This window comes from Danio rerio, chromosome 25, assembly GCF_049306965.1.
Source record: "Danio rerio strain Tuebingen ecotype United States chromosome 25, GRCz12tu, whole genome shotgun sequence".
Classification (NCBI taxonomy): domain Eukaryota; kingdom Metazoa; phylum Chordata; class Actinopteri; order Cypriniformes; family Danionidae; genus Danio; species Danio rerio.
The window spans coordinates 1,411,654-1,425,516 of NC_133200.1; the positions used below are offsets into that span (position 1 = coordinate 1,411,654).

Genomic DNA, 13,863 nt, shown 5'->3' on the forward strand with positions numbered 1-13,863 from the left:
TGTTTGGGTTGTATCGTGCGTTGAAATTGATTTAATATTTTTGAAATTGATTTAAAATGTGCAGCATAGTGTTGATATCATTCAAAAATATTACACGAGCCTAATATAACAGATATGAGTGTTGTTTTGACAAATAACAGCAAATAGGATTCATTTTTCCAGACAATTAGGCGTCAGTTTTTTGTTCACACCATTGAGAGGAAAGAAAAATAAATGAATAAATAAATAAAATAAACGCTCCGAATTTATAGCAGCATCTGTTTTGAACTATTTATTTGAATCAGTGGTTAAATAATCGATTAGAAATAGCTAATTTTTACAAATTTAATCATCAAGCATTTTTTAAAAGTGTTAAGTTAACTTAATTGATTTATGTCGGGACAACATGAATTCATTGTGGAACCCTGCATTTTTTACAGTGTATGAAAAATGTAGTGAGCCTTTTCTGTCTTAAAATGAGTAAAACTTATACTTTGAATAAAGACGTTTCCATAAATAATAAGTAAATTCACAGTATACCAAATATTGAAAACACTTTGAGTCTTTGACTAATCCTAAAAACTAAAAGTCTTCCAATAGTATCCAACACATAAAAACAAAAAACACACATACTCTGCATATTTAACCCATGTGTACTGTTTTAACTGTTCCCAGCAGGAAAAACCAGTAACAATCAAGAATGCATGATTATATGCTGTCATAGCTTTTGAAATCAATAAATGGGAATATAACGGAAGTCAATTCGGCAAAAACAGCCACCAAAATAACCAAAGGCGAGTCAATATGCCCAGAGTGTATTGTTGTTTTTTTTCAAAGTATTTTCCCCAAAATATGTATCATAATAAGATTTATAACCAAAATTAATTGCATCTGTCTCAACACAAAGAAAGCTATGTCCAAATAAAGACTCGGAATTGTGGATGAAAACATCCACAACAGCACACAAGGGTTAATATTTATAAACTACACATTTAGATAAGCTAAAATACCCAAATAATGTGATTATAATAGAAGTCAATGGGGCCAAAACATCCACAAACATAACCAAAGGGTAGTCAATTTGCCCAGAATGTATTGTTAAAGTTAATATTTTCCAAAGTATTTCCGAAAATATGTGTTGAAATTAGTTTAATCACCCAAAATCATCCTGTTTGCTAAAACACAGAAAAAGTTATGGCCAAATTAAGACTCAAAATCACTCCAGAGTAAATGAAAATGACCCAAGCACACAAGGGTCAAAAACTGCATACGGAAGTTAGCTAAAATCTGCAAATAATGTGATTATAATGGAGCAAAAACAGCCACAAACATAATGAAAGAGGTAGTTAATTTTCCCTTAGTGTATTGTTGAATGTTTGAACATTTTAAAAAGTATTTCTCCACAATATGCATCAAAAGAAGATATTTTTGTAATATTTAAAAATGACATTCTTAAAAATGACATGATTTAAACGAGCTAAAATCCACAAATAATGTGATTATAATGGAGGTTAATGGGGGCAAAAACAGCCCCCAACATACTCAAAGGTAGTCAAATTGCCCAGAGTGAATTGTTGAAGCATTTTTCCAGAATATGTGTCAAAATAAGGTTCATCACCACAAATCTTTGCATTTGCTAAAACAAAAAGAAAGCGGTCTCCAAATTAAGACTCAAAATTGTGGATGAAAACATCCCCAACAGCACACAAGGGTTAAATATTTAAAAACTACCTTTTTAAAACAGCTAAAATCCACAAATAATGTGATTATAATGCAAGTCAATGAGACAAAAACAGATCCCAACACAACAAAAGTGGAGTCAATTTGCAGGGGAGTGTATTGGTGAATTTTTGATCATTTTCAAAGCATTTTTCCCCAAAATATGTGTGGAAATCAGATTTATCACCAAAAATCATTCATAATAAAGACTTAAAATGGGCAAATTGGAACTTAAAATTATCCCAAATAATGTAAATATAAATGGAAGTCAATGGGGCAAAAACATCCACGAACATAACCAAAGGGGAGTCCATTTGCCCAGAGTGATTTATCGAATTTCTGACAATTTTCAAAGCATTTTCCCAAAATATGTCTGAAATAATATTTAAATCACCAAAATTAAGACTCAAAATTGTAGGAAAACATTCCAACAGCACACAAGGGTTAAATATTTAAAAACTACACATTTAAATAAGCTAAAATCCCCAAATAATGTCATTATTATATTAAAAGTCAATGGGGCAAAAACAGCCCCCAACATAACCAAAGAGTAGTCAATCTGCCCAAAGTCTATTGCTCAATTGTTTAACATTTTCAAAAGATTTTCCCAATATATGTGACAAAATAAGATTCATCACCAAAAATATGACTTAAAATGGCCAAATTAAGACTTCAAATCACCCCAGAGTGTACAAAAACATCCCCAACAGCACACAAGGGTTAAAAACTACACATTAAAATGAGCTAAAATCCCCAACAACCCGCTGGAAATGAAAATGAAAACAAAAGCAGCAGCAAAAAAGCGGCCTCCAGCAGCGAGTTGGCCATAACTCACGGCAGTTCAGGACAGTTACACGACTTTATGAGCGGTGTAAAATCCTGTACGGGAGTGTATGTAAGGACTCGTCATTCAACACGCTCTGAATCCACTGAGTAAAGCGTTCGTCTTTCACTGCGCTAGAATCCACTTGGGTTTCGGCCAAATGGCAGCATGATAACAAAATGTCAGAGCGGGTAGAGAGAGTGACTTAGCAGACGTTATCCTGAGCTCACCTCGCCGAACGATAGGCAGGAATAGAAATCCCCAGCAAGACATTTATCTCCTGGAGGCTTTGTTGTGGATCAAGAGAGCAAACAGCACCTGTTGCCAAAAAGGCTTCGGATGGATACTGAGCACGAATCAAACTGGACGGAGAGCAGGTTATGCATCAAAAACGCAGGACAGTCAATCACTGCAGGCTTTTATACCAAAATCAATTACAAAAATTAGGTTAAATCACTGCCAAACATGGCCTCAAGAGATGTAGAGAGTTGGTGAAGGACATCAATGTTCAAATCATTTCTCAGTGCGGATTATTCTCTAATTTATATAAAGAAAACCTCTCACCAATTTCAGCAGATAGTGTGAAAAATATCTGCAAATGTATTTTCCCTATTTATTTACGCTTTTCAATTGCAATATGGGAGCTTGATCTTTCTTCCAACAACATTTAACATTGAAAAGTCTAAAAAAAAAAAGTGACTTTTTTGGACAATTTTAATAGTTTAAACTGATATATTGTCTGGGTTGGTATTGTATATTATGATATATACATGTTATATTATTTCAAACTACTAAGGTGTCAATAGAGGTCACTTTGTTAAACGGTAGAGTTGAATTTTCAACATTGAAAGTGGACAAAGCAGCAATCAACAACCTATTAAGCAACTCGCAACTTCAAATAAACGAAAAACGGACAAAATATGGACAAAATGTGTTTTTGTCAACGCAATCTCAGGCAATTCGCAACTTTTTCATTTAGTGGCTAGTTCGTAGGAATTCGTACGATCTAATTCATACAATTTAGAACGATTTGCTCATCACCCAATGAGGGTTGGCGTTAGGGGTGGGGTTAGGTGCCACATCTCCTATTTAAGATCGTACATTTTCGTCCGACTGAACTCAGACGAATTAGCCACTAAACTGACAAAACGTAAAATATTTAAGTTTCCTCGTGAGATCAGGCTGATTTTTGCAGTGTAGAAATATGCGATGAATATTTTCTACAACAACTCATAGCTATATTTCTATTCAAAGATGCGACTTCGACTTAAAACTAGAATAAATATAATAAATCAATGTTGTCTCATCTAGGACTGGGCCGATAAACGATATTAATCGTGATTGTTGGGATTAGGGTTGATTCGATAGACCATGACAATTACTCTCCGCCCCGCCCCCGTCGCAACCCGCTTGCGAAAAATAGACAGTTTATTCCCCGTTCATCTATCTAACGACTCATTGGTCTTTTAATCTATCAGGTAACGAATCACAGCGTCAGTACACTGCTTCAGTCTTTCGCTTTCACACTTGTGCTTTGTCATTTTAGTGTAAACCTCAGATACTGTTGATTGGTTGCTGTTGGTTGTGCACCTTTTCACCAAACAAGTTTGTCGACGCCATTATACTGATACAGATCACTCTGCCTATTCATGCCAGGGTCCCGCAGAAAGTGACCGACAGGTGGTCATTTGTGTGCAACTTATTTTTATTTATGATCTGTTATGGGTAAAACAAAGACCATGCGGGTCAGGTAGTTGAAACTGTAGGCTGCAAATAATTAATTCATTATGAATTCATTAATTATTCATAAATAATTTATTAATTTACGTTAGACATAGTATGATGCCAAATTGGTCGACCTCGCCCAATACTAGTTGGGATAGTCTTTTAAATCTGGAAGCATTCACAACTTTATATATATTTTGTTTCTAAACGAATCCGACAATTCGAACAAACAATTCAGTGAATTACTCATTGAGATACAGAGTAGTGGCATGTAATGTTCTTAAAGAGTCATATCAGAGCACCCATAAGAGGAATAAACTGCACAAAATAAATAACTTGGACACAAAATAGAGATCATTTTTGTCAGTATTTCACATCTCGAAGTGATTTGTTTTACAAGCTAACACCGGTTCAATCTTATATTAAAATAAAATGGGGATTCTTGCCATTTCTCAGTAATTAATTTGTAAGAACTTCAAAGTAATTCAAAGTGAAACCTGTTAATATGCTATGCGTTATTCTGAAAATGCTGAGTTCCACACAATTCCTTCATGGTGTCCAAACACAAATCTATTAAGATAACTCAATCATTTTTACAAATTTAAGTTGACTGAAGATTGTCCAAAAAAAGCCTCAAGTAGGGCTGGGCGATAATGCAATCTCGATAAAGTGTTGTCCAAATTGAAGAATGATGATATACATTTCGATATCAGAAGCTTCCATATTTTAAAGAGCATCACAACAACGACTGAAGCCACTAAAGTAAGAGGGTCCATTAAATAACCTATTTTCGATAGGCGATAATAATTGGCGGCCGGAAATGTGGTACATCTCTAATATCAACACACTTCAAGATTCCAGTCACTGCACAGTTCTGTTGATTGACTCTTAGATCAATCTAAAGTAAAGTCCAGAGCTAATTGTTTTTGACATAAATTTGATTGCGATTTGATATAATATCGGCTCAACCCTAGCCTTAAGCATTGCGTCGTTTCAACTCATTTCAAATAAGTAGTTTGAACAAGCAGCAAAAGCCATTGAGTGTAGGAACACAAAGACTAAACATTCAATGCAGGTCAAAGCAACAAAGAAAGCTTCTAGTACAAAATGAAAACTCTGTGTGAATCTTGAATAAAAAGCAGGGTACAACGCTCAGATTTCAGATGCTTTCAGCACACAAAGCCAGAAGCGATCCAGGGAAACTAGATAATACACCCTCCAGAGTCATACATTACAGAGTTTTGGGGAATTAACATGAGAAAGCACAGAATATAAATCAGAGCAGCAGCACACCGATCAATGCTTCAATGCACAATTCATAGCGAAACCCATAAAGCCTAAAAACATGCCGTACAGTCAGGTACTTTCCGAATGCATTCATTTCTGCAAGCCAATTCTCATTTACAGAACTGCTTTTTGACAGCAGTGAGTGAAAGGAACAAAGCCTTCGATTGAATAGAAAGTGTCCTGCATAATTGCACTTTTTCCTGAGCAAAAACATAATGACTATAATAGATTTATCCCATGACTGACAGAAGACACCCATTAAAATGCCATTCAGCACAGCAATTTAAATAGCAAAATAAACGTAGTCCATTTATTACAAGAACCGTGACATGTTAAAAGACTCCATTATCACAACGCTGTGTCAAAACTCCTTTATTTTAATCACTCTGAATCACAACATTTGACATTACTTCACAAAGGTCACTTTAATTTATGATTTACATTAAATGTCATTTAAATTTGAAAAATTGTTAATAAATAAAGGTTTCAATGAGCATTTCGTTTACATGAAATCACCTTTTTCAATTTACCGTATTTTTCGGATTATAAGGCACACCTGATAGCCTTCAATTTTGTCAAAAAGCAGCCGTGCGCCTGATAAACATAAGGTGCACGGAGTTCCAAAATCTGTACAATGTTGTCATGTGACCCTGTTGAGCTGCGACTCCATGCGCGTCCATCCCACTAATGCTGTGAAAAACCAAGTGAAGCGAATGAATTCGGAGCTTGCTGTCAATCCGGGAATACCAACAATATTACTCTAACCGCTGGATATTGATATAAAAAGGGCGTTCAAAGTGAAGCTGCGAGCTTCGTGAGAGCAATGGACGACAGACGGTGAACACACTTTTACTCGCCCGGCGCTGCCTACCAGGACGAGTTACGCCACTATATGTGAATGGATTGCCGATACCTGGGCTAAGGTATCTGCTTTAACGTCCCATTCACACGGGGCGTCAGCGTCAACGATTCCCATTCACTTTGAATGGGTGACGTCAGGCGTTGTGGATCCGTTGGCGCTGCTTCAGAGACTTGCTTAACTTTTCAAGCGGCGACGGAAGCGTCAGCCAATCAGATCACTGTATGCAAATACACCAGCTAGACAGTGATCTATTGCTGACTAATTTCATTGGCTAACGTTGCTATGACAATTATGTCAGCCCCAACTTCAGACACGTCCTCTGTCAAGCGTTGTGGCTGAAGCCCCGTGTGAATGGGGCGTAACTGTTGTCCGAGCTTTCTCGAAAGCCGGCATTATTGCTGAACGGCCACCCGGCATCGAGTCTGATTCCGAAAATGGCAGGAGAGAACACAACATGTTTGATGGTAAAAATGCCCAGCTGTTCAATTCAGACACAGAATATGAGGACTTTGATGGATTCGTGGAAGAAGACTGATTTAAAAAATAATGTGAGTGTATTGTTAATTATTACAATAACGTTCAACTAAACTACGGTAACCGTTTTGCTTTCATTATCTTGTTTTGTAGACTGTATGTTTTAGTGTGCGCCTTATATGGTGCGCCTCAAGTATGGGTTAAGTACAGAAATAGACCCCGTAATTAAGACTGCGTCTTATAATCCGGCGTTCCATATAGTGCGGAAAATGCGGTAATCGGATTCCGTTTTGACCCCAAAATGGGATATTTCGTCTTTGACCAATATGTGCAAACATCAGATTTTCAGCACATGATTTAATTATAATTAGGGCTGAGCAATATAATATATATATATATATATATTATACTGAGATACATATATATATATATATATATATATATATATATATATATATATATATATATATATATATATATATATATATATATATTATACTGAGATATATATATATATATATATATATATATATATATATATATATATATATATATATATATATATATATATATCTCAGTATGATATATATATATCAGTATTATATATATATATATATATATATATATATATATATATATATATATTATACTGATATATATATATATATATATATATATATATATATATATATATATATATATATATATATATATTATACTGAGATATATATATATATATATATAGCGATATCAGTTGTTAATGCTTACAGATTTTAAAGAGTACCCCAACAATGACTGAAGCCACAAAAATTAAAGGGTCTATTAAATAGCATAACAAATTTTCAGCTGATAAAGTTTTGGTGGCCGAAAATTCGGTGCATCTCTAATATCAACACACTTCTAGATTCCCATTGTTGCACATTTCTGCTGAGTGATTTGCTCTTAGACGATTATAGTGTCAACATAATCACAATTCAACATAATATCGTTTATCAGCCAAGCCCTAATCATTAAATATTAAAGTTTGTGCTAATAAAGTGGCATAGTTTTAATGTTTTGCCATGGAACAGCCGCTATAAAATAATTGAGCTTGTTATGTCAATAATAATAAAATAAAAACAGACTCAAATAGCACTGAATAACAGTCTTGTAACTCACAGTATGTCTGTCTCAGGGGTCTTGCACCTTTTCCAACTTCAAATTTCAGCACTTTTCAAGCACTAAAGGTGCATTTTAATGCTTTCCCAGCACTTAACCACCACGGTAAATTATGTTGATTTATGCTGTTTGTACTTTTTCACATTTAAATCCATTGTGCTATTTAATAAAAACAATGCTGAATACTTTGGAACATGGATTTATTGGGATAGTTCACCCAAAAATGGTACAAATAATAACAATAATAATTTTAAAAAGTTCAGTTATTGGATATCTTTTTAAGTTTTGCTCTCTTTCTTACAAAGACCGTTGTTGCTATAAGATGACGTTTGCAAATAATAAGTTACATGTCAACTGTTATAAACGATTTCTAAGTGCTGTGTTGGGTGTTTTTAGGTAAAAAAGTCTGCGTGAATGTCTCCGAAATATGCATATTCGGTGAAAATTTTGCAATGGAAACTGGTCGCACACCAACAATTTTATGCACAGATGCTCCCAAATATATTTTGAGCTTGCATAGATAAGAGTTTGGGCGCATATGCAGGTGAAACAGCCACAATTTCGAGCCCTGCAATTTCCAATTCAAGCACTTTTTTTTTACCTTGAGAACACTATAATAAAAATTAAGCATTTTCCAGGATTTCAAGCACCCATGCGAGCCTTGAACCTGACTCTATTCACAAGCAGCTGCTATTTTACTCAGCACAGAACAAAAAAAAGTGTGTTTTGTTGGAGTAAATGATGAGTTGTCTTTGGGTGAACAGGAAACGCACACAGGCGGATCGAAAACTGGAGTTTGGTTGAACGCAGGTCATTTATCAGGGAAACAACAGCAGCTTGATTTGTTTTCGTGTCAGTTTGTCTTCCTACCGCAGTAATTATTGTGTCCTGTTTAGTTTGCTGAAGGACAGAATCATCCCTCGAGTGTCTTTCCTCATGCCTGCCCTTAAACCGCACAAGTTCTCTCGAAATCATGGTGGAAGAAGCAGCCGTCTTCCTCAGCAACATCAAGCAGCGTTGCCATTTGCTCCAGTAATGACCAGAGCGGCACACACACACACACCAAAGCCATGAAAATGTACACTTTTCATTAATAATTCAGCGTCTGCCAGCACTCTTGGCGTGGATGGAGTGGTCTGAGGTGCTTTTCCGCAAGTTTAAAGACTTCGAGTCATTACGACTAATGTAACATCATCAAGTTCAGTTCATGCAAATGACGTTTGGCAGCGTCGCTTTCCAATAATTCCAAAACAAAAGTTTCTGCCAGAATATAATAGTGCACTGCCAAAGACGGTCTGATGTTCTGCTGCAGAACTCTAAATCATCATGAAGTCCGCGTGAAGCAGAAGTTGCTGAGACTTTTATTTCAGTATGTTGATGTACTTCCAGCTGAGGTGGAATATTGAGTTGGGGCCGGGGCTTTCTATTTGCGCATCATTCCCTCATAGTAAACTAAATGGAAATAGTATAGGTCTGCACAATATATGGTTTCAGCATTGATAAAGCAATGTGCCCATATGCAATAGTCACATCACAAAGATATGCAATGTTGAGTCTTGATTATAGCTGACCAGGAGCTACATAACTGTATTTAATCAGTGTATTTATATGAAATTTATAGAATTTATGCAATAAAATAGGTTTTTGTCTTGTTTCCAGTCCAAATATCTACATTTCAAAGGGAAAGCAAGATTATTTTGCTAGGGCAGATATTTGGACTAGAACTTAGGGTTGTCACGAAACTGCAATTCGATGGCAATCGATACTGAAATTTTAAAAAACGTCCATTTCCCGCTACCATTTGAGCGCGTTCTTAAACAGCTGATTGGCTATTGTGTTCAAATGCTCAACAGTAATGACTGTGATCGGACGTAAAGGACATCAGTTCACCGAACTCACTGCTGTTTACTGAGTGGAACCACAGATGCAGGAACATTGGAGCATTTTAAAGTCACGTCGATCAGCTGGTTTGTCTATAAACTGACATATGAGCGATCCGCTGATGAATCATGGTTTGCATTTTTCAGTTTGGCTTTTCATTTTAATATTGGCAGTCGTGACACGGAAGAGGAGTCGATATTAAATGTTAAACCGGCAAAATTAGCCGTTTTTTCGATTTTCGTTTTAAAATTCAAAAACAAAAAACGCATTGAAGTTCAATTTTCATTTTTTAACTTTAAAACGAAAATAAAATTAAAAAAACGACTCGTTCTTTGTTTTTTAATATCTGTTTCGAAAATGAATATCGGATGACCAAAAGATACACTGACCTTAACCAAGGTATCTCCCGCCCAATCCATATGCGTTTGCAAACAAAAAAAAGGAAAATGCTCGTAAAGAGCGTGATGCGCACAGAAATCCACGCATTCTCAATTAAGTTCTCTTTAACCTAATTCTACCTAAATTGTAGAAAATCTTTAAAATGACAGGACTTAATCAAGCCTTTTTCATCTGGAGAATTACAGTTATTAATAGCTCAGTCCTTATTAATGACCAGTTTATAAAATACATCATTGACAGATTTTCTGAAGAATAAAAAGAATGTGCAATAACTCTAATATTTTCAGCTTAACATCGCGTGCGTCAAAGATGTGTTCATTGATGTAAGCCTGCTAACTGATCAAATGACAGAAAAAGTAAACTTAGTTTATACATATAATTAAATAATAATAATAGTTAAAAGCCTGGGTGCTAGTCCACAGAGGGCTCTTATTTTGAGGGCTACGTCACGAGCTCAGATTTGGTTGACCAATCAAAGGATAGTTGGCGTTTTAGCACCGCCTACATGTGTATAATGAATTTTGAAGTTATCCATTTTCCTATCCTAAATTTAAAAAAACGAAAATCCAGCCAAAAACTCGTTTTTTTTTTTCGTTTCTTGTGAGCAAATAAAAAAACGTCAGTTCTCTTAATTTTCCTTTATTTGTTTGAAAACAAATATGGATTGAACGGAAGATACCCTGATTGACCTAACATGCACTCCTGTAGTCTTGCGTTGTTATATTTCTCTACTGTTTTTAATCTGTACCTCTATCAATTAGATTTAGTTAATAACGTTTGTTAAGATATACCACTATTATTAACTAAAAAAAAGCATTTAACCTTCGATAAAAGACATGATGGCCCTTTTGAACTGTAACTGTGGTCCCCTGGTTTATGCAATAGTGTTGCGTGGATTTAGCATCTCTGGGTTTGAATCCCAGCAAACGCAAGATCTCTCATATGCTAATGCAACATAAATCTTAAATACAATGTTGGTCGTTTTATGTGAAAGCGTGCCAAATATGCATTACTATCATTGAATTCAGAGAACCTGGGATGAAGTCTAAGATGCATGTACTACATTTATGATGATTTAGACATTTTTGGAGCCTGAAATATTCAATTTCTGTTAAATTATAGAGTTTTACAAGTAACTAATGGGAGAATTACCTTACAGCGAATGACGAACAGTAAATGTCAAACCCAAACCACACTGACAGCATTGATAATTTCTCAATCTCTTTGGCTTTTCAGTGAAGTGGATAGCAAGAGAAGTGCATATGAACGCCAATTGAGCTGTATATTGAGCTTGATAAACAATCTGATTGCCAACATTCAATCAAATGAAACCCCTTTTAAATCAATAGTGGTAGAAGTTTACTATGAAGTTGACATTAGCATGGTAAAATGATGGTATTACAATTGACATGTTATTAAAATTTCTCTAGCACAATATTGATACTGTACACCAATGTATTCCCAAAAATACCATGGTACTCTCGTACTACATGTCCTAAATCATAGTAATAGTCTGGTGTATTGTTTTAATTATTGTTCTGTCATACTTGAGTGCCATAATAAACGAATATAGACATTATAAAGCAACTCTAAAGAAATTAATCAAGGTGTTTTTTCTAATATTGTTTTGTGAGATGTGTATGAATATTGTCTTTCTGTTCAACACACACGTTGTTTAGCCGCTTTAGCTTTTGTAAGCACGAGTTCACAACACACACACACACGACCAGCAGATCAAACCGTCACATAAATCAAGCCAAACAGATCAATCACAATCCTCTCGTCAATAAAAACACAAATGTCACCTCTGTCGCTGTCAAAGACGATTATTATCCCGCTCGGAAACACTCGAGCTGCGCTAGCAGAGCTAACGGCGGATATGACAAAGAGCGTTAGCATTAGCATCCAGACTGAGGTGCAAAACACACTCACCTAATACAACACAGACAATCGTAAATGTTTAGACACCTCAAATATTGACAACAGATTCAAAGCAAACCGCGTTAACAAGCGAAACACACAGAACATGTACACGTTAGCACTCATTTCAATAAACACAAGTGACACAAATCACAGTCTTGAGGCGCTATAATGACATCTCAGGCATGCAAACACGAAATAAAGCCATGAGGTCAACGCAGTGCAAATCCTATTGGCTAAAAGCACAAAACAATAATTGAAATGAGCATTCCTGCGCAAAACACGAGATATAAAATGCACACTTACCCCCCGGAGGATCCAGCCCGATCTACAAGCATCCCATAGATCCAAAAGACACTAAAACAACCCTCCAAGGAAATGTGCTGGGCTTACACACACATCCACACACACGCAGACCCATGCACACACACATTCACACACACTGGAGATCCACAGCCAGGCCGGTTGCATGAGAACAGTTCAGATCTACTCCATATCCAGCGACAAAAGCGGCTGGGAAAACCACATTTCGCCTCGGGTTTCGATCCGGGGTGTTGAAATACAGCTAGTCCTTGATTTTCAGACTGATAGATTCCCAGAAAGCGACGTTTTTAGGTCCAAACACACGCAGAAAAGCGAGCTGCAGGGGAACAGTGCTTTGCTTTGCCTCCACTAGAGCTCTAATGGCTCTTTACGCTTGTTTGCAGCTCTCGCTGCGAGACATTGAAGCAACGCAACTCAACATGAGCGCATGCGCAGTACGGACACAAGGATCCAGATGGAGCGGAGTTTCTGGAGGAAAACACGGAGGTGGAGTTCTGCGGTCTAGATTGGGACACGCGGGTGGGAGTTTGTTTGAGTCTAGGATTATTTATTAAGTCACATACAAATACTTCAGAACTTTAAAAAAGTGTTACATTTATTTTGAAACATTTATTTATTTATAAAAATGATTAAAACTGTAGTTCATTAAAATAAAATTAATAAATTCACCAAAAAAATGTTTTATGGTTTTAAATCTATTATACAAAATTAAACTATAGTTATGTTAAACGAATATTAATGAATATTCACACAAAATACTTCAGAAAATAAAAGGTCTTGTATTTATTTTAAACATTGATTAAAACTGTTGTTAAATTAAAATAAATTCATCAATTCACAACATATTTTAAAATATTTTTATTTAGTTGACAAAATAAAACAATAGTTAAATTAAAAGTATTTATCAAATCACACTAAAATACTTCAAAAATAAAAAGATGTTACATTTACTTTTAAACATTTATTTATAAAAATAATTTAAAATTTAGTTAAATGAAATTAAACTATTCATCAATTCATACAAATGCAAAAAAATGTATTGAATGAATTTAAAAATATTAATATTTTATACAAAATTCAACTAGTTAAATGAAAAATATTCATCAAATCACTAAAATACTTCAGAAAAATACAAAAACTAAAAAAATACCAAATATGTAACTATTTTAAATACTCATCAAATTACAAAAAAAGGTACAGAAAAAAACATTTATTTTACATTATTTGTTTATTATTTTTATTACAATAGCTAATAAAATAAAACAAAGAATAACGTATTATTTAACCGATCCAACACACACAAACACACACA

General features: G+C 35.0%; 1 protein-coding gene across 3 annotated transcripts in view; it reads right to left on the reverse strand.

Annotated features, from left to right (window-relative positions):
* Window positions 1-12,912, reverse strand: part of znf609a (zinc finger protein 609a) — a 180,762-nt gene extending 167,850 nt beyond the window's left edge. For 2 of the 3 annotated variants that reach the window (XR_012400002.1, XM_005174213.5), the window contains exon 1: window positions 12,534-12,912. The gene's annotated coding sequence lies outside the window, so the exon portion shown is untranslated. 3 annotated transcript variants of the gene reach the window in all.
* Window positions 12,913-13,863: the final 951 nt, after the last annotated feature.